Source organism: Camellia sinensis, chromosome 7, assembly GCF_055761805.1.
Source record: "Camellia sinensis isolate YWXY chromosome 7, ASM5576180v1, whole genome shotgun sequence".
NCBI classification, from domain to species: Eukaryota; Viridiplantae; Streptophyta; class Magnoliopsida; order Ericales; family Theaceae; genus Camellia; species Camellia sinensis.
The window spans coordinates 24,942,900-24,969,493 of record NC_138967.1 but is presented as its reverse complement, the minus strand read 5'-3'; positions in this window follow the sequence as shown (position 1 = coordinate 24,969,493).

Below are 26,594 nucleotides of genomic sequence, written 5' to 3'. Positions count from 1 at the left end.
AGCAACAAAATCCCGCTCGAGCGTCAAATCGCCGCTCGAGCGGAGAGACCAAAACCTGGGCAAAATTTCTAAGTTTTAAAACACGACCAGCTTATTCCCAACTTGCCCAACACAACCCAAAACTCTAATTAAAAGAGTAGGGGATAGAAATGGGGATAAGACAACAACAAATCTACGGAACCGAGTCCGGATTACAGTTAAACAACAACAGGAAATACCGGGATCGCTATAGTTAACATTATCATAGTTGGTTCATATATATTAGGTTTTCTCTACAAAAGTAAACTACATGATAAAAAAAACTTAGGCAATTAAAAATCAATATATTAGAACTATGTACAAAAAGAGCAAATAGAGCAAAAAGGCTGATGAAAATTTTACACAAATCAATTAAGCGGATGATAAAGAAAGTTAAGCAATTTGAAATCAATATACCCGGACTATGGATGGAGAATAAAAATAAATAAAAAAGGCAATGAAACATAGTTTTACACAAATCAATTAAATAGATGATAAAAAAACTTAAACAATTAAAAACCAACATACAAGAACTATGAACGGAAAACAAAAATAAATAAAAAAATGCTGTGAAACATAATTTTACACAAATCAATTAAGTAGATGATAAAGAAACTTAATTAATTAAAAATCAATATACCAGAACTATGAACGGAGAATGAAAATAAATATAAAAAAAAAGTTGTTAAACATAGTTGATTGAGAGATAATGCGATCGATTGTTTGGTTCTAAAACAAAGTGGGATATTATGTTTTGATTTAAATCCATTGGGCTATGAAACAAATTTGATTTGAAACATCCGAAACAAAGTGGGTAATGCTGATTGTAGAATCTATTTTAGATAACGAAACATGGTTGCTCTAGAACCCTCTGGAGTAGAGACGATTATTATTTGTGAAAGTGATGCAGTGGATTGTGACCGGTGGTTGTTTTGAACCTTTTGAAATAGAGTCTATTATTAATACACAAAACCAATTGAAAAAAAAATAAATCTAAGGGTTATCAGTTTACCAGTAAGGCCACTTTGAATCATTACCACTTATTCAAAGTAGATCAATTGTAAACATATTTATTTTATTTATATATTTTCTTGATTTGAATCTCACAAAATTTTACTTACTTACCATTCATGAGAACATAGTGGAGGAGACAAATATTGAAAAAGCCACAATAGAGGAATTAATAAAAAAAAAATAATCCTATTATGATATTTGAAGGTATTTGATGTTTGAATGCTCACTATTCATGAGAATGTAGGGGATGAGAAAAATATTGAATAGATCATAGTAGTAGAATTATTAAAAAAATAATCATATTATGATGTATTTTAAAGTGTTTGAATTTCGGAAGGTGTTTGGTTGTTTAGTAGATGTAGATTGTTATGTGATAAGGATTCTAGTGCAGAAGCAACAGCCACAGCTTCAGCAGTAGCTTCAGCTTCAGCAGTAGCTTCAGCTTCAGCAGCAGCTTCTGATATGGCTACTTCAACATTCAAGAACAGAGCTTCAACTGCAGTTCCATATAGTCAGTTAGGAATTGGTTAGCTAATTGTTAGGAGTTAGTTACACTGTTAGGAGTTAGTTATCTGCTTAGATCAGCAATAGTTTATCTTCTATAAATACAGCTTGTATGTACTATCAACATTAATAATAAGAAATGCATTTTCCACATGGTATCAGAGCAATAAAGCTCTCACGAGGATTCTTGGGTTCTTGATTTCATTTTCTCAATTCTTCCAAGAATCTTCAATTTTTCTCGATCATTCTTCAAAGTTCTTCAATCTTCTTCAATGGCAACTCCTACCTCCAATGCTCTTCCATCAAATCTTAGTCTTCTCATTTCAAATCTCAGTTCTTTCATAACTGTAAAACTGGATTCTTCAAATTTCATCATTTGGAGAAGTCAATTTGTCAATATACTGCGTGCCACAGATTTGCTAGGGTTTGTTGATGGTTCTCATTCTTCTCCACCATCAACAATTACAAATGCAGATGGAACCACAGCAGTTAATCCAGAATTTCTGCAGTGGAAACAAATTGATGCACATCTATTAAGTTGTCTAACAGCTACACTCACACCGTAATTTTCTCTTCTGTTTTACATCTTCAACATAGTGCAGAGGTTTGGCAAGTTCTGTCAAAATGATTTACTACATTGTCTCACAGTCACATTCATCAATTGAAAAATCAATTGACTAATCTAACCAAGACTTCTCAATCAATTGAAGAGTATCTGAGTCAGATTAAAGAGTTAGCTGATCAACTTGCTCTTGCCTCTTCTCCTGTAGATGCAGAAGATCTTGTTCTTCTTACAATAAATGGTTTACCTGAAGAATTTGATGCTTTTAAAACCACAATTCGAACCAGATCCGAAGCCATCTCAATGGAAGAACTTTCATCTCTTCTATGCTCAGAATCTATTCACATGCATTCCAAGATCAAGAACATTAATACTCATGAACCTTCAGTTGCATATGCTGCTTCTCACGGTTCTTCTCATGATTTTTCTTCTCAAGGCCGATCTTATTTCAAAGGTCATCGAGGTGGTTCTCGATATGGCTCCCGAGGACATTTTTCATCTAGAGGCAGAGGTCGACACTCATCCAGCAGTGAACATCACAATTTAATTTGTCAGATATGTGGAAAACCTAATCACTCAGCTCTGGAGTGTTGGCACCGATTGAATGAAAATTATTCTGTTCAAAATCAGTCACAGCAAAATCAGTCACAACAATTTCCAAATCTGTCAAGGCCATCTTCAGCACAATCATCCTCTGGTTTTTCAAACACCAGAGCTTTTGTGGCCTCTGCTTCCTCTCCACCTCAGTATGATTCCTCTCCTTGGTATCTTGATTCTGCTGCATCTGATCATACGACTCATGATTTGTCTCAGTTAAGTCTTCATCAACCATACCAAGGCACTGATCACATCACTGTTGGTAATGGTAATTCTATCCCTATTCTTAATACTGGTAAGGGTCTTTTACCTACTCCACATCATATTTTTGAACTCAACAAAATCTTGCACACTCCTATTGCTTCCAATCTTGTGTCTGTACACAAACTTACTAAAGATAATAATTGTACAATCACTTTTGATGGTTCTTCCTTCATTGTTCAGGACAAGCACACCAAGGACATCCTACACAAGGGCCTTAATTCACATGGTTTATATCACTTTCATACATCCAAGCCCAAGCCTTTTTCTGCTGCTATTCCACCTTCTTCATTTCAGTCTCATAATGCATTCTGCAGTTCAACTACTAATAAAGTGTCTGCCACTGTTTGGCATAAGAGATTGGGGCATCCCTCATCTCTCAAGTTTAATAAGCTCAAACACTTTCTTTCTTCCACTTGTAATAAAACCAAGGATGATGATTTTACTTGTGTTCATTGTTGTGTAGCAAAGAGTCATAGATTACCTTTCAAATTGTCTAACTCTACTGTTCAAAAACCATTTTCTCTCATTCACAGTGATGTATGGAGACCTTTTTCCCTTTCTCTTTCTGGTTATAAATACTATGTACTCTTTGTTGATGAATATAACAAATTTACTTGGCTTTATCCGTTGTGTTACAAAAGTGAAGTATTTGATAAATTTGTTGAATTCACCGCATATGTTGGTACTCAATTTTCCACTCACTTGCAAATTTTTCGTACGGATGGGGGTACTGAGCTTGTTAATTCCTCTATGACTAAAATTTTCAATTCTCATGGTATTCTTCATCAAATTTCTTGTCCCTATACACCTCCTCAGAATGGAGTCTCTGAGAGAAAACATAAACACATCACTGAGACTGCCATTGCACTGCTTCACCATTCTTTTATTCCTATTAAATATTGGTTTGATGCCATTTCTGCAGCCACTTATCTGATTAATTGCATGCCTAAGTCTAAGGCTCCTCATTCTTCTCCTTATGAATTATTGTTTCACAAAGCACCTGATTACTCTTTTCTGCGTGTGTTTGGATGTCAATGTTTTCCTTGGCTTAAGCCACACACTTTCATAAACTTCAACCTAAATCTACTTTGTGTGTTTTTCTTGGTTATCATCCTTCTTACAAAGGATATAGGTGTCTTGATCCTTCCTCTGGTAAGGTTTATCCGTCTTGTCATGTCATCTTCCATGAAAATATTTTTCCTTTTGCTAGTATTTCTCCTCTTACTTCTCAGACCTTGTCTATGCTTCAATCCTTTTTCTGGTCTCGTTTTCTTTCTCCTTCTCCACCTATGAATCATCCCTCTGTTTCTGTTAGTTCACTACCACCAGCTCCCATATCTCATTCCTCTTTTTCCTCTTTACCTTCTTCAGCAGCTCCTGTGCCCGTGCAGTCCACTGTGCCTCTGCAGTCCACTGCCTTTCCTAAATTTGTCCAGTCTGCACCTTTGCAGTCCTCTGTATTCCCTCAATCTGTCCAGTCTGCATTACCTCCTCAGTATGTTTCTTCTTCTCTACCATCAGGTCCTCTTTCTTCTTTTATTCCCACTTCTACTCATATTTCTTCTATTTTTATTGATTTACCTCTACCTCCTCCTTCTACTAATTCTCATTCTATGATTACTCGCTCTAAAGTGCATCCTCAAGTCTTCATGGCTTATTCTTCCTCTTTTTCTGACATTGAGCCATCTATCTATCAGCAAGCTCTCACCTCCCCTGTTTGGCACACTGCCATGCTAGATGAATACAATGCTCTTCTTGCTCAAGGTACTTAGTCTTTGGTTGCTTTGCCTACTTCTAAGTCTGCTATCGGCTGCAAATGGGTATTCCGTATTAAGCACAATTCTGATGGTTCTATTGCTCGTTATAAAGCTCGTTTGGTTGCAAAAGGGTTTCTCCAACAAGAGGGGATTGATTATACTGAAACTTTTAGCCTCGTTGCCAAACAACCTACTATTCACATTTTATTGTGTGTGGCTCTGCATTATCACTGGCCTCTTAAACAACTTGACATTAGTAATGCCTTTCTCCATGGTACATTGGGAGAGGAAGTTTACACGACACAACCTCCAGGCTTCACTAGTCCATCTCATCCCACTCATGTCTGTCTTTTAAAGAAGGCTCTCTATGGTTTAAAGCAGGCTCCTCACACCTGGTATTCTACCTTCTCCAGCTTTTTACTATCGCAAGGTTTTCTTAATAGTCAGTGTGACAATTCCTTATTCATTCAAAGGACTTCTTCAACTGTTACTCTTCTTCTTGTATATGTTGATGACATTTTGGTTACTGGAAATAGCTCTTCTCATATTCAATCACCTCTTGCTCAAATGCATACTGCCTTTGCCATGAAGGAGCTTGGGGATATTTCCTATTTCTTGGGTATATCTATACAAGCTTATGGTGATTCCTATTTCTTATCTCAACACAAATATGCTTCTGATATCCTCATTAAAGCTGGTATGACCACTTGCAAGCCCTGCAATTCCCCTATGTCAGTTAAACCTTCTCTTGGTCCAGATTCTACTCTTCCATTTAATCAATCAGAGCTTTATCGCAGTGTTGTTGGTGCACTTCAGTACCTTACGATCACCCGGCCTGACTTATCTTTCTTTGTTAACCAAGCTTGTCAACACATGCATGCTCCCACTAATGCTCATTTTGCTGCTGTCAAGCGACTGTTAAGATTTGTCAAAGGGACTTTAGCTCATGGGCTCACTTTCAGTCCTAGTTCTTTTGAACTTCAGGCCTTCTCTGACTCGAATTGGGCTGGTGATGCTCTCGATTGTTGCAATTCTTCAGGCTACTGTGTGTATCTTGGGTCCAACCTTATTTCTTGGTCTGCTAAAAAGCAACCAACTGTCTCAAGATCCTCAACCGAAGCTGAATATTGCTCTCTCGCTCACACCACAGCTGAGCTTACTTGGTTAACCATGTTACTTCGTGAACTTCAACTTCACTCTCCTATTCCTCCTATCCTTTGGTGTGACAACCTATCTGCTATTGCCTTGGCTTCCAATCCCGTGTTTCACACTCGGTCTAAACACATTGAAGTGGATTGTCACTTCATTCGTGAAAAGATTGCTACCAAACAACTGCTTCTCAAATACATTCCTTCTCTTGATCAGATTGCTGATATCTTCACAAAGCCTCTCTCAGTTTCATGATTTCACTACCTTCAAGCCAAGCTTCTGGTCTCTCCCTCTCCCATCAGCTTGCCCGAGGGTGATAAGGATTCTAGTGCAGAAGCAACAGCCACAGCTTCAGCTTCAGCTTCAGCATCAGCTTCTGATATGGCTACTTCAACATTCAAGAACAGAGCTTCAACTGCAGTTCCATATAGTCAGTTAGGAATTGGTTAGCTAATTGTTAGGAGTTAGTTACACTGTTAGGAGTTAGTTATCTGCTTAGATCAGCAGTAGTTTATCTTCTATAAATACAGCTTGTATGTACTATCAACATTAATAATAAGAAATGCATTTTCCATATTATGTGATATTTAATAAGTTTGGAATGATACTTTCGAGATACACAAATAATAGAAAACATATGTACTCTATAGACTTTTAAAATAATAATAATAATAATAATAATAATAATAATAATAGATATATTTAAATACCCCAGACCCAGTCCTTTTATACAGGTTTCAAAAAATATATAAAAAAAAAAACAAACAAACAAACTTGGGTAGGTAGCCAAGATTTCAACTTTGGAGGGTTGCGGAGGAAAGTGAGTCCGCTCAAGTTAATTGACTAAAATATTATTTTAATTAATTAATTTGTCCATCTATCTATATATATATATATATATATTGAGAAGAAAAAAAAAATAATTAGTGTTTGGTTTCAGTTTTCTGAAATTTAAGTTTTTTTTTTTTTTTCATGCTTTTTTAAATTTATTTTTAGTGAATATTTTTAAAGTTTTAAGCAATTTTTTTACTTTTTTAGATCCGCCTTACTTAGATATATCTAAATAGTAAAATATTTGTAAAAAAATATTTTAAAAAATTAATAAATATACAAAAATACGAAAAATATATTGAATTTTTATTTTTTTTTTGTATTTTTGATATTTAGCGATTTTTTTTGAAAAAATTTAACAAATATTAAATTTTTTAATTGTATTTATGTTGGGTGTGTCTAAAAATTAAAAAAAAAAACTTGCTTAAAATATTAACAAAATCAATAAAAACAAAAAAATTCGAAAAACAAAAATATAAAATTTTCTAAAAATTGAATTCTAAAAACTGAAACTGAATAGAGTGAATGGTTTAAACAACTTTAACATAATCTAACAGTCATATGTAAAGTATTTATGTTAACAAAAATTCAATAAATATGTTTACAAACTCTTCAAAAATGATGTTTAGACTGCCCACTTGGCCCAAATAGACCTACCTGCATGCTCTAGAGAAACCCACCACAGAAGACCTCCCTAAACATGGTTTTATAAACAAATAATAAGTTCTGAAATCAGATCCATGAAAAATAAAAATAAGAAGAAAAAGACCACATGAATTTGATCAGATAGAAAATTAAGAAAACAATTTAAGTAGAGATAATTACTAAGATTATGCAAAAATAAAGGACAATACAATTGACCCAACTTCATATATAAAGAACAGAACAACAAACGACTCTAAATCAAGAACAAATGAGTGAAATCTATACAAAACTGTTTACAATTATCTGTGTTGGCACCGAAAACGGGTTAGCCTGCAAATAACACTGCTTCTGGATCTTGTATGCAATCTGGAATTTCATGGTGAAAGAGACAGAAGGAACTTATTAATTCACCTAGCTAACAAGCGTCGTCTAAAGAGTTGGCTATCACAACTGAAAGTGGATAGGCCAAAGTGATATTTTAGTTAAAGTATGTGTTAAGTATAATTAAGCTTATTTTGTTTTGATAACATATATGAGTGATTAACTTACTAGCATTACAATGAATACTCGCTACCACCACAACTGCCGTCACCACCACTACTAGTACCTCATTATATCCAGTGGCGAAGCCACAGCTGGTTCAGGGGAGTTACGTGCCCCCCTGGGTTTTGGAATTATTATTATTTTTTTTTGTTTTTGCAAACGTAAAAAAAATATTTTAAATAAAAAAAATTATAAAATATTATTTAGAGTGAAATATCAATGACATTTTTAAAATTATGAGAATAATAATGGTTTTTTTTTTTGAAAATAAAGATATTACAATAAGCCATATTATTATTTATAAAAATTTCAATACAATGGTGAGGTCTATCATTATTTACATACAATTATAATTAATCTCAATAAAAATTTGGAATTTATTGAATTGTTAGTTACATTTGACATGTGAGGTTTATCCTCTATATGTTTCTTTACATTTGGTTGGTGATATCATATGTCAATGATGGTGTGGTATTACTATTATATTGAAATTTTGTATAAAAAATTACTTTATCATTATATAATTTATTTTAAAACTTATATCCATGACTTTTTTTTATATTGTCTATAATATACTAATTACAAATAATATATATATATATATATATATATTTATCTTTCTTGAAGTCAATCGTAAAAATTTATGTGAAATATTTTTATAAAAATATCTTTCTTGAAGTCAATCACAGAAAGACACCCCAAACCACCCCCCCAAAAAAAAAAAAAAAAAAAAGAAGCTTACTAGCATTCCAAGGAATATCCATTTATTGGATCAACGGTCCATATTAATTTTTTTTTTTTTTTTTTTTTTTTTAAATCCTTGTTTGTTTGTTTGCTTTAGATTTTACATTCATATTTTATAGTCATTACATAGGTAAGCCTGATCAATTATAAGTGATTAAACAAAAACTTCCAATTATAGTCATTAGATAGGCAAGCCTGGTCAATTATAAGTGATTAAACAAAGACTTCCAATTATAGTCATTAGCTAGGTAAGCCTGGTCAATTACAAGTGATTAAACAAAGACTTCCAATTTGAGAACTTAGCCTTACTCCATCGTCAGTAGTGTAAACTCAACCCCACAACATAAACCGATGCCTATTTTGAGAAGTTAAAATTTTAGTTAAAGTGTTAAAAAGTCACTACAATTTTTTTTTTTTTGAATTTAAATTAATTATAAATTTGTATTCTTATTTTATAGTTATTAGATATGTAATGAAGTTTCTCTATTATATAAATGAGATGGAGAGAATCAAAGTCCAAAAAAATCTATTTATTGATCTTGCTGCTCCTCTTTTTTTTTTTTTCTTTTTTTTTGTGTGTAAAAAATCAAATAATCACTAAAATATCAATTCACAAAACAAGTTAGAGTTGTAGTTTGAGCCCAACTCCAAGTGCCTAATAAAAAATAAAAACTATTTTTACAAACCTTAGTTGTAGTTTAGGGTTTGTAAAAAATTTAGCTGTCATATGGCTATGAATATTATTTGAAAGACGTTGTCAAGTGATGATATGAACATGATAGTAACCATATTTTAAAAAGCTGCTTTATGTTTACTCACCTAATGGATTTCTTTCATGATATTTTTTTTCATCCCTTGTTTATTTAAATGTTGAAATGGATTTCTCACCTAATCCCATTAACGGCAGATGCACCCAAAACATCACAATTAATTAACAATTAATTACGTAAATGGAGGTTTATTCTATTCCTATTAGAGAAAGGGTTTATCACATTTTTTAAACAAATGTCAATGAGTGACTTTCACGTATTGTTTAATATTAAAATTTATATGATAAATGTTTCATAAATAAATAAATTAAAAAAATAATTCTGAAATTAATAAAAATGTGTAATAAGTGAAAACTATATCATATTTTTAATCTAAATATTTAAATACCCAACTCCTTTTTATACAAGTTTTTAAAAACAAAATAAAAATAAGAAACAAACTTGGACAGCCAAGATTTCAACTTTGGAGGGTCGCAAAGGAAAGTGATCAGTCTGCTCAAGTTAATTGACTAAAATATTATTTTAATTAATTAATTTATTGATCTAAATATTTCATTTTTTGAGGGGGGGGGGACTAGTGGTTTAAATAACTTTAACATAATCTAATAATGATATGTAAAATATTTATGTTAGTATCCAAAAAAATAAAAAAAATAAAAAAAAAACCAAAAAACATATTTAGAAACGATTCAAAAATGGGCTCAATTTAGAAATTTAGTTAAAAGTCAAATGTCAACTTTTAACCTATTTTAGGTCACATCACTATATTTTTTTTTATAAAAAAAAATAAAAAAATAAACTTTTAACCAACGCCTAACAACAATAATGTTTACAGCATCCTTACCAGCCCACTTATATTTTATTCTAAAATATTATTAAAAAATTTATTCCCTATTTTAGGAATCACTTTTTCATTTGCTTCCCCCAACAAACTCCCTATTCTTTCTCTATTCTATCAAAATAATCTTTTACTTCCCCCAACAAACAAGCCTAAGACAGAGTGCAAAATACGCCCAAAACAGAGTGTAAAACAACACCAACAAAGCAACAGATCAAAGTATCCAAAAACAAATAAGGGTGGTCAACTGGTCAGGCCAATTTTGGGTATTTTCCTTCTCCAATTACAAGCACTCACGGTACATCCGGGGGGACATGCAGGAGGACATCCCCTTCGCGCTTTCAACGAAATAAAATAAGAATTTATTAGATATGAGGAAGCTACAGTGACTCTCTACAAATAGTGAGTCACTGTAGCAACACTTACATTTGAGGGGTTGGATAAGGGATTTGCTAGGAAAGGATTTCTGAAGAATTATCGCCTTATAATAACAAAAAGTTACTATAAGAGAGCTACTGAGGATGCTCTTAGAAACTTTCTTGCAACATGTCCAACACTGGAAATGGGAGTTGAGCAGTACTTGGTATTGGGAGAAATTATTCAATGCTCTAAGAGCACTATGTGTCATGTGGTGCTCATACCAATCAAAGCACGCCTCCCAACATGTTTGCCAATCGATCCATCCACATCAGCTTAATTAATTTAATGAAAAATATCATTCTAAGAGCATCCTTACCAGCCTACTTATATTTTATCTTAAAATATTATTAAAAAATTCATTTCCTATTTTAAGAATCACTTTTTCATTTATTTCTCCCAACAAACTCCCTATTCTTTCTCTATTATATTAAAATAATCTTTTACTTCCCCCAACAAACAGGCCCAAAACAAAGTGCAAAACATCACCATCAAAACAGCAGATCAAAGCAACCGAAAACAAAGAAGGGTGGTCGACCGGTCAGACAACCAGGCGGTCAACCGGTTAGGCCAATTTTGAGCATTTTCCTTCTCTAACTACAGGCACTCACGGAACATCTAGGGGAACATCCAGGAGGACATTTCTTTCGCACGTTTAACGAAATAAAAATAAGAATTTATCAGATATGAAAGAGCTACAGTAAATCCCTATAGGGAGTCACTGTAGCAACACTTATATTTAAGGGGTTGGATAAGGGATCTGCTGAGAAAGGATTTCTAAAAAATTAACCCCTTATAATAGCTTTTTGTTATTATAAAGAAGCTACTGAGGATGCTCTAAAGGATGTCAAATAGAGTTCACATGGTTAACTTTGTCTCCGCGTTTGATGTGTTTTCTCTCTCCTCAGCTAGACCAAATTCAATAATAGCACAATTTCAAAATTTAAATTTATTAGACAACTCCAATATATCATCAATTTTTTTATTAAATTTAAATTTGATAAAAAAATCATCTTTTTTCTAGTCTAATAATTTCATCAAATGAGAATCAAATTAAAGATATGATAAATCTTTCACCAAATTGAGGATAGTAAGGAGTTTTCTTCAAATCACTATTTATAGTCTTTGAATTTTTACCACCGGATGTCCTCCAGATGACTACTTATTTGCAAAAAATTTTGAAAAAATTACAGTGACCGGTCAACCAGCCGAACATCCGCCCGATCGTTCATCCGGTTGATCCATATTTTGATAAAAACTTAAAATCCTCTGTCTTGATATCAAATAGAATTTTTATTCAAATTTAATGAAAAAAAAATACACCATTAAAATACTCTTACACATTGATTTTAAACCAGATGAGACACTACAACAAAAAAGGCCTTTGGTGATAGACTGATTTTGTCTCCAAATATCAAATTTTCGTCACTAAAGTGGTCTACGACGAAAAAAATTTGTCACCACGTTCGTGGCTTATACGTTGTCACTGAAAGTACCTGGTGCCGAAAAACAGTTTCGTCGCCTATTTTTCATTTTTGGCGCCGAAATGTTTCGTCTCCAAATGTTGAATTTTTCATCCTCTAAAACATCAATTTTGTCACCAAAACTAAATAATATTTTATTTTAATTATTTTTTGTGACGAAATATTTCGTCACCAAATAGATTTTAGTGACGAAAGTTTTCCTCACCAGTGATATGGATTAAAATGACAAAAAAATTCATCACTAAAATGAGCAGAAAAGAAAATTATTCAATGACAAAAACCATTTTGTCACCAAATATTTCAATTTAGCGACGAAATATTCAACAAATGTGACAAAATTATTCATCATGTTTTTTGAAAACTAATAGCGACATTTTTCATTTCGTCGCTAATAAAAATTAAAAAAATTTAAAATGGGGGGTACTATTTTCATATTAAATTTTTTCTTTTCAGTAAAAATTCCCTATGCATTTCAATAACCTGTGCAATAACCTGTCCGATGGCCTATTCAATAACCTGTTCAATAAAATATCTATTACAAATCAATACAAAAATCTGTGTATTTTCATAAACATCACAATCGAACTTCAACACTATCCACAAAAATACAATATGAACTGCATGCGGATTATAAACATGTCTTTTAATATCCACAAAAAACATGTCTACTAATATCCACAAAAATATAATTTCAGCTGCATGCGGATTACCAAACACGTCTCCTAATATCCACAAAAAACATGTCTACTAATATCAACGAAAATAAAATATTAAGTGCGGATTACCAAATATATCCTGTAATACCAACAAAAATATAAAATTTACAACGCAACCAAAATACATGTAAGGTAATATGAACAAAAATAAAAAATGAGCTAGTTTCTGCTCTCCAAATTACCAAACATGTCCATATAAAATCTCTAATTTGCAAAAAAAATGAAACACAAAAAAAAAAAAAAAAAGAATGCAAGTTAGACAATTATTATCTTATCAATTAAATATACAATTTAACATGCATTTTTCGACTTAGTTTTCAAATTGGGAGTCCGGTGCTAGTTCCGTAAGTTTTCACAACTTACAATGGTCCCTCCCGAGGTGTTTGAGGTGTTCCGTGGGCGTTCCCGTGCCTGTTACATGATTTTAGCCTCCGATGGCCTATTTTTCAAGCTTAAGTATGAAAAATTGCATTTTTGGACTTAGTTTTCAAATCGGGAGTCCCGTGCTAGTTCTATAAGTTTCCACAACTTACATTGGTCCCTCCTAAGGTGTTTGAGGTATTTCCTGAGCCGTCTCGTGGCTGTTGCACGATTTTGGCCTCTGAAGGCCTATTTTCAAGCTTAAGTGTGAAAAAATACATTTTTGGACTTAGTTTTCAAACCGGAAGTCTCATGCTAGTTTCGTAAGTTTCCACAACTCACATTGGTCCCTCCCAAGGTGTTTGAAGTGTTTCCCGGGCCGTCTCGTGGCTGTTGCACGATTTTGGCCTCCGATGGCCTATTTTTGAAGCTTAAGTGTGAAAAAATATATTTTTCGACTTAGTTTTCAAATCGGGAGTCCCGTGCTAATTCCGTAAGTTTCCACAACTTACTTTGGTCCCGCCTAACATGTTTAAAGTGTTTCCCAGGCTATCTCATGGCTGTTCCACGATTTTGGCCCCCGAAGGCCTATTTTCAAGCTTAAGTGTGAAAAAATGTATTTTTGGACTTAGTTTTCAAACCGGGAGTCCTGTGCTAGTTCCGTAAGTTTTCACAACTCACATTGGTCCCTCTTGAGGTGTTTCCCAGGCTGTCTCGTGGCTATTGCACGATTTTGGCCTCCGGTGGCCTATTTTTGAAGCTTAAGTGTGAAAAAGTGCATTTTTGGACTTAGTTTTCAAACCGAGAGTCCCGTGTTAGTTCCGTAAGTTTCCACAACTTGCTTTTGTCCCTCCCAGGTGTTCGAGGTGTTACCCGGGCCGTCTCGTGGCTGTTGCATGATTTTGGCTTCCAATGGCCTATTTTTGAAGCTTAAGTGTGAAAAAGTACATTTTTGAACTTAGTTTTCGAACCGAGAGTCCCATGTTAGTTCTGTAAGTTTTCACAACTTATTTTGGTCCCTCCCGAGGTGTTTGAGGTGTTACCCAGGCCGTCTCGTGGCTATTACACGATTTTGGTCTCCGATGACCTAACTTCTGATGGATTCCAATTTTCTTTACAATGTAGATGAACATACAAAAAAATGTCTTAGGCTAGAGGTAGATGAACATACCCGCAAAGGATGCGATGCCTATATGGAAGCAGGACTACACTGATCTCTCCCTCAACTTTATAACAAAAGTTTACTTAAGATTAGAAGGAAACTTTGGAGTGTCACGATTCAAATAAATTGATATGCAATCACAAATCTTACACATCAAATCAATACAAAGAATTTAAGGGATTCATGTAAGTGCAACTGTTTAATGACTAACTCGGTTTGACACGAGTACATATACTATGCACATCAAAATATATAAATTTCTTATGAACTTAATTGTTGAAAAACTGTATTCGAACATCTAATAAGCACAAGGTGTAATAAAAAATAATGTGGAACAGTAAAGCATGTAATTTGATTAGTATAAAATTAGTATAAAGTCCTATAATAGATTTATATTGAATGGGAAAAAAATACTAAAGCCATAAACTTAATAATATTACATTTTGAAGTCTTTCATACCCCTACTGGCTAAGTTTTGTGATTTTTGTTTGCTCACCAAGAGCTACTTGAAGTCTCCAAACCTGACATGCAAGAAAATCAAGTGAAAAACAGGAAAGAAATACAATCAAACTCAAGCACTGTGTAAAACAATAATTGTAATGAACAAAGAGACTTTATCATTTGGGAGACCCAAAAAAAAAAAAATATATATATATATATAACGAAAACCAAGAAAATAATGACTTAAAACAGGTAAAATGTTAAAAGTTAAGAGTACAAATCAAAAAAGTATGAAGTAAGCTCGGGAAAAAAAAAATTCTTAGAATTTATTTATTTTTAAATACATGAAAGGATAGTAAATAACAAATCCATAATGTTAAAAGTTTTCTTCACGGAATTCATCAATTAATGAAATTCAATAAGTAAACTCACAAAGTTGTAAGTGAATATCTGCTTTGAAAAGGTAATATTCAACGAATCAGAGGAATTAAATAAAGAGAAGTACAATCAATATATGCTACAAACAGGAATTAAATAAAACTTACATGGCCACCCAAAAGTTACATATGCATCTTAGTCAACCTTAGTAGTCCCAAAGACTCGTTCGTAGACAGTACTACCATACTTAATAGATATAAAATGGAAAGGGATACTATGAGATATATGATCACCTCCTCCACAAGATCCTTCTTAGGCATTTTCTTCACTATTTTAGGAGGATAGCCACAAAAAGTGCTATAATTGCATATATAGGACTTAAGAGTGAAGGACGCCTATTACAAACTACATAATGACTCCCATCTAAATCCCCATAACTGACAGATCCTTAAAGAACCCATCTAAATATTACAATAAGGAACCAAAAACCTAAAGGAGACTCGAGCAAAAAAATATGAATAAATTTAAGTTGGAAAAGTATACAAGGATAGCAAGATATGGCAAATAAACTAGAATATTTGGATAACTTCATAATAGCTAATCTCCATCAGGAAAACATAGATATACTACTAATGAACAAACTCAATTCAGGGGAAAGTCAACAACAAGAAGTTTGGGGACTAGGGTAGATTCATTGCTATCAAAAGCAAGAAGTTTTCACTCAATAACATATCAAATTAGAGAAAATCTGATTAAGTTGGGGACTTGGGTCACTCTAACCATGGTTGCAAATAATCATTATGATCAAATATGATACATACATATATATATATGGAAAAATTAGACTCTTCAATTAGCATGACTACTGTCAAGACAATTGCCATATACAAAAAAGCATGAAAATCTTATGCTCTTCGACGCACTACGCATTTTTTCTTTCATCATAAATTCAGCTACAACTAATAGTGATAATAATCAATTGATGTATCATAAATATTTCAGATTTGAATCTGCAATCATTTATCCCACAACAATCATATCAATCTACACACAGAATGATATCACCAGGTCCAATTACATCAGACTCCATAATTAACAATTAGCGATCAAATTGGGAAAATTAAATAGGAAAACCCATCAACATTGAGCATCAAACTCACAAAACTTAAAATTTTAACTCACAAACTTCAAGATCACTACTGCAGAACTCATCATTGCGACCGAGACAAGCGAAGAGGCTGGAGTCCCACTGAGCTCGACGTAGAGGTTTGCCCATGACATTGTCGTGCCCTAGCGGCAATCCGTCGGCGGTCCAATAGGGGTTGCCGAATGCTACCGGCGGAGAATGCTTTTTCGTCACCGCAACAGGCATAGGAGGAGGAGGAGGAGCTGCGATTGGCTTGGTGGCTCTCTTCTCATCGTCGTCTACGCTGAGTGCCTTGGAGTAAGGGGGCTCGATTCCTCTGGATTTTCCATTGAGAAGTAGAACGAAACCCTAAAAAATATAAATGGAGAGAGAGAGAGAGAGAGAGAGGGGTTGAGAAAATAGAGATAGAAAATGAGAGAAAGAAAGGGTCAAACGCTTTTATCCCCCTAAATATTTTGGCGATTAAAATTTTTTTAATAGCAGAAAATTATTTTTTGACCATAAAAAAAATTTTATTTTTAATTCGGCGACTAAATAGTTTTTGTGGTCAAAACTCATTTTTTGGTGACTATAAATTTTTTTAATAGTTGAAAATAAATTTTTAACGACCAAACTTTTGATCACCAAAGATAAAAAGTAAATTTTTATATTTCATTCGATGACTAAATAATTTTAGTTGCCAAAACTCATTTTTTGGAGACTTAGTCTCCAATTGTGGCATTTTTAGCGACTAAATTTTTTTTTAGTGGCCAATAATCAATATACCCCGACTAAAAAAAATTAGTAATTGAAATTTTTCAATATTTTAATCAATTAAAAAAATAATTAAAATATTAAAAAAATTCACTAAAAATTAAAAAAATAAGGATTGAAACTTGAAAAATAGTTTTCGAAAATTGAAACCAAATGAAATTGATTCAAACTCACCAATTTAATAAAGGGGCTTAAATGGGTTTGGTGGAGGTGGAGTGCTAGTGGTGGTGGCAGTGGAGCGGCGGCGGTGGAAGTGGAGTGGTAGCAACGGTAGTGGTACGTGGTAAAAATGGTAGCGACGGCGGTGGTAATGGTAGTGGTAGGGCAGTGATGGTAGTGGTAGTAGTGGAGAGTTGATGGTGGTAGTAGTGGTGATGCAGTGGTGGGGGCAGCAGTGGTGGAGTAGCGGCAATGGTGGTAATGGTGGTGGTGTAAAGGTGATGGTGGTGGTGGTAAAGTGACAGCGGTGGCAGTGGTGGTATTGGTGATGGAAGAGAGTTAGTGGCAGCAGTGGTAGAGTGGTGATGGCGGTGGTGGAAGATAGGTGGTGGTAGTAGTGATAGTAGTGGTGGAGTGATAACGGTAGTGGAGTAGTGGCTATAGTGGTTGTGGAGTAGTAACGGTTGTGGCGATGGAAGTGGAGGAAATGTGGTAGTGGAGTGGTGGCAGCAGTAGCGACGGTGGTAATGGATTCGTGGTGGCAGAGATGGTGGTGGTGTTGGAGTGGTGGCAATGATGGTAGAAAAATCCATGTAAACAAGTACTTATGTCTAACCCAAAGAGGGTTTTGCAAAATAGGAACGGATTTGGGCAAACAAAGAGGGCTTCTCCCTTATAGCATGAAACTACATCGTTTTGCATGATAAAACTATAAGAGACGAAATTATTTCCTCACGGAAAATTTTGTGCAATGGTGACGAAAATTTTCGTCTCTAAAATGGTGCCATATATCCTGCTTCCAAGGCGGGAATTTTTTTTGCGACGAAAAATAAAATATAGAGACGAATAAATTTTTCGTCACCTATTGTTTTATTGATTTTAAGCATTTGGTGACGAAATTTGGTTTTTCTCTCTAAAAATGCTACAATTAGAGACAAAATCTTCCTTTTATCTCTAAAACATGTATATTTGGAGACAAATTTTTTTTTTGTCATGTGTTTTCATCACCAAAGACCTTTTTTGTTGTAGTGAGAGAAGTATTTTAGTCTCCTCTCTCCATCTCTTTCACCTTCTCTCTGCATCTCTCCCCTCCCCTCACAGATCCTAGCGACCATCAACCTCCACAGGTGCCATAGAATCGTCAACCCCAACACAGCCCTGTAGACACCCCATTTTTGACTGTCCTCAAGACTTGGACGTCACCGCTTGAACACTCGGTGATCATCCTTGTTTGTGTTTGTCTTGAGTTCCCGAAGTTCTTGGCTACGTGCCTTGCCTCAGGATCTCTTGGCTCGACTGTTTTGTGTCTGGTTTTGCACCAAACACTTGTGCTTTGCCTTTGAGGGGCAGGGAATGGCTTGTTGACCATCCCCACACATCATCGGCCATGGCTTGAGGCCACCGGCCACTGGTTTGTTGCCACCGGCCAAATGTTTGGCCGACTGGCACTCTTTGTAGTCGACCGGCCATCTATTTTGGTCAAATTGCATTTTTGGCCGGCCGACCACTGTGCATCTGCTTTTGGCAGATATTTTGTGCCAGTTGTGATAGCTGGCACCCACTTTGCTCCACTCCATCCACGTGTATGGAGAGATCTTCCTCTTGACTAGCTTACTTGAGAAGCTTTGCAAGAGTGAGCTTCTATAAAGAGGAGGCCTCTCCTCCCTCTTCTAGGGTTAGAAAGAAGCTCCAGAGATCTGGTTCTTTTTAGGGTTAGAAGTGTGTCTATTCTATCTCTATACTTTCCTCTCATTGTGTATAAGTGTGTGTTTGTTCATAGTTTTGCACATAAACACCTACCATTACACCTTCCCTTAATTGCTGAGGCTTTAGAGGGTTGATCTTGGGCTTTTTGAGCTGGTTTTGATCCAAGAAGAGGTCTGACCATGTGATTTTGGAAGTGTTCTTCAAGGGTGAGTGTTATTGCCTTTTATTCCCCATTTTTGCATAGCTTTTTTGCCTATATTGCAACTATTTTTAGACTTTGCATATAACTAATAAAAGTCTTATTTTTACTTGCTTAAAATATTTGTTTAAGGGTGTTTTGTTGTTTGGGGTTGTTCGACCCCTCTTAGGGCTTGTTTTGCCCCATTTTTGTGCTATTTTGGTGAGCTCTGGGACCACCTTGTTTGGGCCTCCTCACCACTGAAATCTTGAGGGATTTCAATGGTGGAGATGATGGTTTAAGGTCCTAAAAAGGAGAGGGCCACCCCCTCTCCTTGTTGTCTTCAAAATGTGCCATTTAAGCCTCATGTGTGAGCACCATTTTTGAACTCATGTTGGCCATGTTTCAGTAGGTATTTGGTAGTATTTTGCCATGCTTTACCTCTGTTTTTACATGGTTTAGACACACCATGCTTTCCTTGCATACATGTCTTGTAATGCCATATTTTTTGCCTTAACATGCTTTAGGTTTTAACCCATGTTCTAGCATGATTTCGGCCTAGCTTTGTGAAGCTTTTATGCTTGTTTTAGTGTGTTTGAGGTCTGTTTTTGGTCATTTGGGTCATCCATGCTTCGCTTTGTATAGCTACCATGTAATCCCTCTTGTAGGCCTTAGGGATTGACCCCTTTAGCATGCCATCCTTGCATCATTTTAGTGGTTTGGAACCACTTTTCATGTCATTTCAGTCCTCATGATATGCTCGTATGCTTGCATTTGATGCCCCTTCCATGCTTTAAAAGGTTGGTGTTTCTTGCTCCATGTTTGTGCCATTGTGTATGCCTCTAGGATTAGATCATTTAGATGCAATCTAAGTGGTTTTTGGGGCTTACTTTTGCATGATTTAGGACTGTTTTAGTTCATTTTGGTCATTTGCTTCATATGTCATATGGCCATGGTTTAAGTCCTTGGGCTTGGTGGCATGCCTAGCTTGCATTGTAGATTGTTTTGGCACCTTCTCTAACATGACTTTCAGAGCTTATAATGCATGCCATTTGTCCATGTTTGCATCCTCTTAAGTGTGTTTGAGAGTTGTTTCTATATGCCTAAGTGTTGGTCCTTGTGTGCATGCATGTTTGCATGTCATTTTGCCTTCATTCTTGAGCATATTGGCCACTGTTTTGGGCTTAGTATAGAGCTGTCCAAATTAGTTTAAGTCCATAGTTCGCATGTTATTGCATGCTCATCTTGTGTGTTGTTGCATACTTGTATGTTGTCACATGTTTAGGTTGTCTAACATGTTTGCTCCATGTGTTGTGGCATGATTGAATGAAGTCACATGCTTGCTTGCATGCTTGAACATCCCCATTGTATTTGGCATGCTTATTGGTTAGCATGATCGTCACATGCCTTGTATGCTTGTTCGCATTGCTCATGTTGCATACTAGCTCATACGTCTAGGTTACATTACATTGACATGCATGCTTAGCCTCTTGAATTGAGTATGATAGAGGTTGAGCTCCTTGTTTGTTTATGTGCATTTCATTTGAAATCACAGTGCATAACTTGGTTTCTTGGGCATCACGCATCGAAATGCGCGATTGGTGGTCCGAGAACCGAGAACCATGTCCCTTTGAGTCATAAACATGATAAGGGATGTGTTGGTGCACACATTTGCTTGGAATGCATTGCCATGCCTTGTTTTGCCCTCTGATGCTGTCAAAACAGGATTCTGCAGGAAGATTTGGCCGGCCGGCCATCTTTAGTGCCGACCGACCAACAATTGGTGGCCAATAGCTTAACCAGTGGCCGGTGATCATTTCCTTTGGCCGGTGACCATTTCTCTTGGCCGGTGGTATCCCACAGGGTTCATAGAGTGCACCTTGGGAATTTTGCAATGATCAGAGAAGGAAAACAGTGTGGACAGAGGCAACTTGTGCATGGCAATGGATTTTTGAGCGGAGCCGAGCACGCATTGCATTGGGCCCTCTTCCCGAGGCTGTTTACTATTTTATTTGATTAGTTAATTTGCTTAACTAGTTTAATTGGTCTGTAATATTTAATTAGCTTGTAGGTTAGTTAAATCTGTATTATTCTTTCGGTCCTTCCGAGCAAGGGCAAATTTGTAATAAGTGTGGGTGCGTGTGTGCATGTCTTCTAACCCCCACTTCTTTCTCCCTTTTACTTACCTGCTTTGATGGTTAGTACTAGGGCATATTTAATTTAGCATCCTTATGCTATGCATGCGTGCATCATTCATCAGTATTTCATGCATCGGGCTCGGCGCATAATACTAACTACATAGTACTTCAAATCTAACTTGAATATGTGCATCAAATGGTTGCATTTCACATGCCATCCTAGGATTAGCCGGGCCTATGCTAATTGCATTCTGTATGCGTTGCATTAGGCACTTAACATGGACGTGGATCATACATTGATTGCTAACGAGTTCTTTGTTTTGGCTTGGAGTACACTGTAAGTATTTTGTACTTTAGCATCTCGCACGAGTGTGAATGTTAACATGACATCATGCTTACCATGTGGCTAGATGCTTATGTGATATGAACTGCCTGAATGCCTGTGGGTGAAAGTTGGATTGCTTGAGTTGGAACAACTCATCAAAATCCGTGTTTTAGCCTACTCACGAGTAGCAAATTTCAAAACATTTTCCAAACAAACGGATATGCGATGCTTTGTTCCAAATTAGGTGATCTAGTCTACACTTGTTTTGATGTGTGCATCACATAGTAATTCTAGCTAATTAACCGGAATAAGAACACATAACATTTTCAAAATTGGATATCATGGTTAGTAGAGGCCGATCTTCGGATCGGGCGAGAGAGGGTGCTCATAGCTGACCTTCCCCAATCGTACCCAAGTTCCCGAGCCGAGGCAGCTTTGGTAATGACGGACACGTGGCCTTAGGCAAACGAGTCAGGGTTTCCTAAATTCCCCCATAAAAAAATATTTAGGTGGCGACTCTGTATCTAGCAAAGCAGTCCATGTTTGGCACTTCTTTTCTAAAAATCTGTTTTCTCAAAACGATTTGCTGGATTTGGACTCTTTGGTTCAGACTAAGAACCATGACACAAAAAGGGAGTCCGAACTGTGGTGGCATAAAGCCCGAGGGCACGTCCACAGTTTCTAGCGACTCTGCTGGGGATTTTAGAGAGCTTGACTCGAACTCATGATATCTTGTTTTGACTACATTTATGTGTTTCTTTGCATTGCATGTGCATTGGTGCGCCTAGGACACCATGTTGGCCATCTGCTATTCCTGAACAGTTTGCCAGAGGCTTGCCTTGTCAAGGCATGACCATAAGGCTGGCCGGTTGCGGGCTCTGCCAGTATGGGAACACAAACGCCGGTTTTTACCGGGGCACCCTTTTGACCATTCGACCTAGTGCATATTCGGAATCCGTAGTGACCATTCCAAACTAGGACAGGTTGCTTACCCGACTATGGGTTGTTTGAAACCACTGCGTACGTAGTGAAACCCTAGCTCTTGACAAAATAGGACAGGGAAACCCTACCCCAGCATAGGGGTGTTTTGGTTCTCATTTACTTGCTATGTGCTTTTAGAGTGTATCTCTACAGGAAATGTGAATATCAGTTTGCAAGTTTGAGTACCAGGCCTGAGGGCATCAGTATCAGTGTTTTGGGGAATTAGTTATATCTGCAGGTATCAGACTCAGTTTTGGGGCAGTGATTTTGGGGAACAGTGATCAGTAGTAGAGTACAGTTTTTCAGCTATGCCTGTGTCTGTTCCGTCTGGGCTGAAATGCTGCTTGTTTTCCTTTTCAGTTCAGAGATTTGGGTTCAGAGATTTGGTGTTCTCCTTCGCTGAGGCAAGGCAGACGTCTGATCCGTTAATCGCCGGGTGCATCATCTCTGTTCGGTTTAGTGGACTTATGATGACCCAAAGTTCGGAGGAAATCGTGGTTATGACAGCCGCATTAGACTAAGGAATCACCCTGCAAAGTGAGACCAATGTTGAAATACCACATCCGCCCAGGTCGCCTGCTGCGCGCCCGATCTGGGAACCCCAGATGTTTCAAGTTCGTGAACCCACCATGTTTGAGTTAATGGGAATGATCAGCGACCTCCAGAGATCCGTGGCCGATCTGGCCTATGGAATGTCGGCTTCACCACCAGCCACACCATATGCCGGGAATTTTGTACCACAGGAGCCCCCGCTACTGGGGCAGATTGTGATCGAGCTCAGCCAACCAGAGGTTGCCTTCAGCTATAACAACGACGTGTCAACAACAACTGGGTTTCGCTCTGATGTAGTAACCCAAACCCTCGATCAGGCTGAGGCTAGAGGTAAGAACAAAGTGGGAACAGATGCTGATCCCGTTGGACAGCTGCTGTGGGCAGTCGAGGCTTTGAAAGCCGGGGGAATGAATAAGCAGCAAGTGTTCGCAGTCATGACTAAAGCTGTGGATGATGCTTTCCCCACTCCAACCGAAGGTAGTTCAAGCCAGGTGAAAAATCAGGATAGGCCCCGTCATGCCAAGACAGTTCCTTCCATTTCCAGCCCTACACTAGGAAAAGATCAGAAAGCCAAGGCAGTGCCTGCCGACCCTTTCGCTAGTGCGTCTAGCAAGAACCCTCAGACTTCGAAGTATCTGCCTCGAGGGCGCAGAGTCTTTCATGCCCTTTACATGCCTTTGTCTAGGGCATTTCAAATTTTGGCTAAAAAGGGGCATCTTAAACCCCTCGAGCCTCGACCTCTACCGAAGAATCTTCCTCTCACACATAATGCTGCCCTGTACTGCGCATACCATCAGCAAACCGGTCACAGCACCGACGGTTGTTTCCGCCTTCCCCACAAAGTGCAAGATTTGATCGACAATGAGGTCATCCTCCCACCCACCTCAGCAAAGTCTGTTACCACTGAGTTGTTGGACTTCAAAGATACTGCAAGTATGTGATCAAGGGTTGGACCACTTGCGGGCAGCGCCCGGTGTATTTCAGATGTGGCGTTTGGCATGCACTGTTGGGAGCATTTGCGAATACAGTTTTGTAATTTCTGGCTTGGGTGTCAAGTCAGTTCTTTGTTTTGTTTTGGGGTCTGTCTCATTGTCTTGAGTCAGTCTTTTTGCTTAAGGGTCTGTCTTGTTGTGTCGAGTCAGTCCCATCATATAGAATGTCAGGTGATTCCGGGGTTGTTACCTTGAACACCGTTTTGTTTTGTAATTATCCTTTTGCTTTCTTTTTGAGCCTATCTCTGCTGTGGAGCCAGTTGCAACCAGGAAATCTTGAATGAAACAGCTGCGGCTATCATGTTCTCGTGCTTACCGCTACTTTGAGCTAGTTGTGTCAGAGCATTTGAATGAAACGGCGGAGCATCTCACTCACTCTTCTGCACCCCAAACTCATTGCATTGACTTACGTTTTTTTTTTTTTTCAAAACTTTTTGAACATTGTGGTGATGAAAACAAAGAGGAAGGAATTCCTCGGGCCTTGCAAAACTTTGATCAAATTGAGAGAAAGAGAGGTGTGCTAAGCCCTTAATGATTGAAATCATGCTCGTCAGCGTGAGTACTGAGAAGGACCCTGGCTTGATCTAGACTGGTTCGACACTATCTTCAGCGCGAGCAATTTGTCGCTTCTTTAAAAACTTTCAAAAACAAAATGTTTTGCGCGGCCCTGCGAAGACCTGTGTGGAATCGCTCTTCAGATTGTGCAGCTTAAGATCACTCTCAGCCTCAAGACTTGAGCCCCTGCTTTAAAACCTTGAACCACAATTCGAAGTGTTCAACGATCGACCATCAAGAGAGGCCTGCGTGGCCAGATTAGAAGCAATCCTCGAACAAGAGGCACCAAAGTCAGATCAAGAAGATTAGATCTCATCAGAAGAAGCTTGTGAAGCCAGAACAGAAGCACCCCTCCAACTAGGGGCAAAAATGTCCGTTGTGCTCGAAGAACCGAAGATGGGTCCTTCAGCAAATCAATACAACAGTCATTTTCCTGGATTCAGATGACTTCAGGATCTCAAAACCATTTGGCATGGACTTGTTACACTTTTACCCTTTAAGAGGCTCGTTGGGCCAAAAACCCGAAATGGCGACCCACGCAAAAGTTAGAGTAAGAGAAAATACAAAAAAAAAGAAGAAAAAAAAAATGCAAAAGAAATGAAAAGTGAAAAATAGAAAAAAAAGAAAAAAAGAAAAGAAAAGAATGGAAAAGGAAAGAAGAACAAAGCTCGCAAGGTCGAAAACCCGCAACGGGCGCCTTGGCAAAAGTTAGAGCCTAAAAAGTGAAGGTTAATACCCGAGTGTACCTTAACCCGAACTACGTAAGGCTTGATTCCTATGTTTGGGATACGTAGACAACTTCATCTTGAAGTCCAGCCCCCAATGCTTTCATAGCGATTGAGTCCATGTAATGGTTTTGATCATCCTTGCCTTCTCTGAATTCGATAGTTCGGTTATGACACCCGAACTACGTAGGCTTGATTCCCATGTTTGGGATACGTAGGCAACTTCATCCTGTAGTCCAGCCACCAATGGTTTCAAAGCGACTGTGTCCATATATTGGTTTTGACCATCTTCGTCTTCTCCGTGTCTAAGAGTTCGGTCGTGATCATCACAAATGAGGACTGTTTACAAAATGCTGCGGCGTTATCCAGACAAGGGGCAACTTTCCATTGCCATGAGTCGCCATTCAAACCAGGGGAAACTTTCAGTTGTCATGCAGCGTCCTTCGAGCAAGGGTCAATTTTCCATTTCCTCCGATCCAAGGTTGCGTATCTTAAGAGTAAGTTCTACGCCCGTCGAGCGGTGGCCGTTTGCCAATAAAAAATAGTTTTTGAGAATTTTTACTGAGGTTGACCATTTTCTCGAAAATTATTCTATCTTTTCCAAAACTGGACCATTTTCTTGGACCCAAAAAAGGAAAATTTTCAGTGCTCATAGCCTGACTTGCATGATTTTAAATCAGAAAATCGGACAAGTATGTTAATCTAACTCTCATTTTGGTCAAAATTGTTTTAGTAGAAAACCAAAACAAAAAAATGGTCAAAATGATGAGCTAGGGGCATAGTTGAGTCAGGTGTTCTGTCTTTACCCCGTGGTTAACATTCCTTGCTATAAAGACACTCTACCTGGCAGAAAGGGCACAACTGGAGCTGTCTGTAAAGGGCTGAAAGCTCTCTCACCCTCCAAGTGACAAGGAATCAAACCAAGTGCGAAGCACGAACTGGAATGGATCAAGGTACTCCGTTCCCTCATCCGGAACATCAACTAGACGTCCCTGGAGGAAATAGCTGCGAGCTAACAGTGTTGGGTTTGAACCCACAACTTCCTATTCATCCATCAATCACCCTAGGGAGGGATGAAAAAATGAGAGAATAAAGAATAGAGAGGTGTAAGTTGAGAGAAAAGTGAGCAAAAGCGTTTTTGAGAGAAAAAAACCGAGCTTGAGGGCCAAGTGATGTGAGAATCACAAA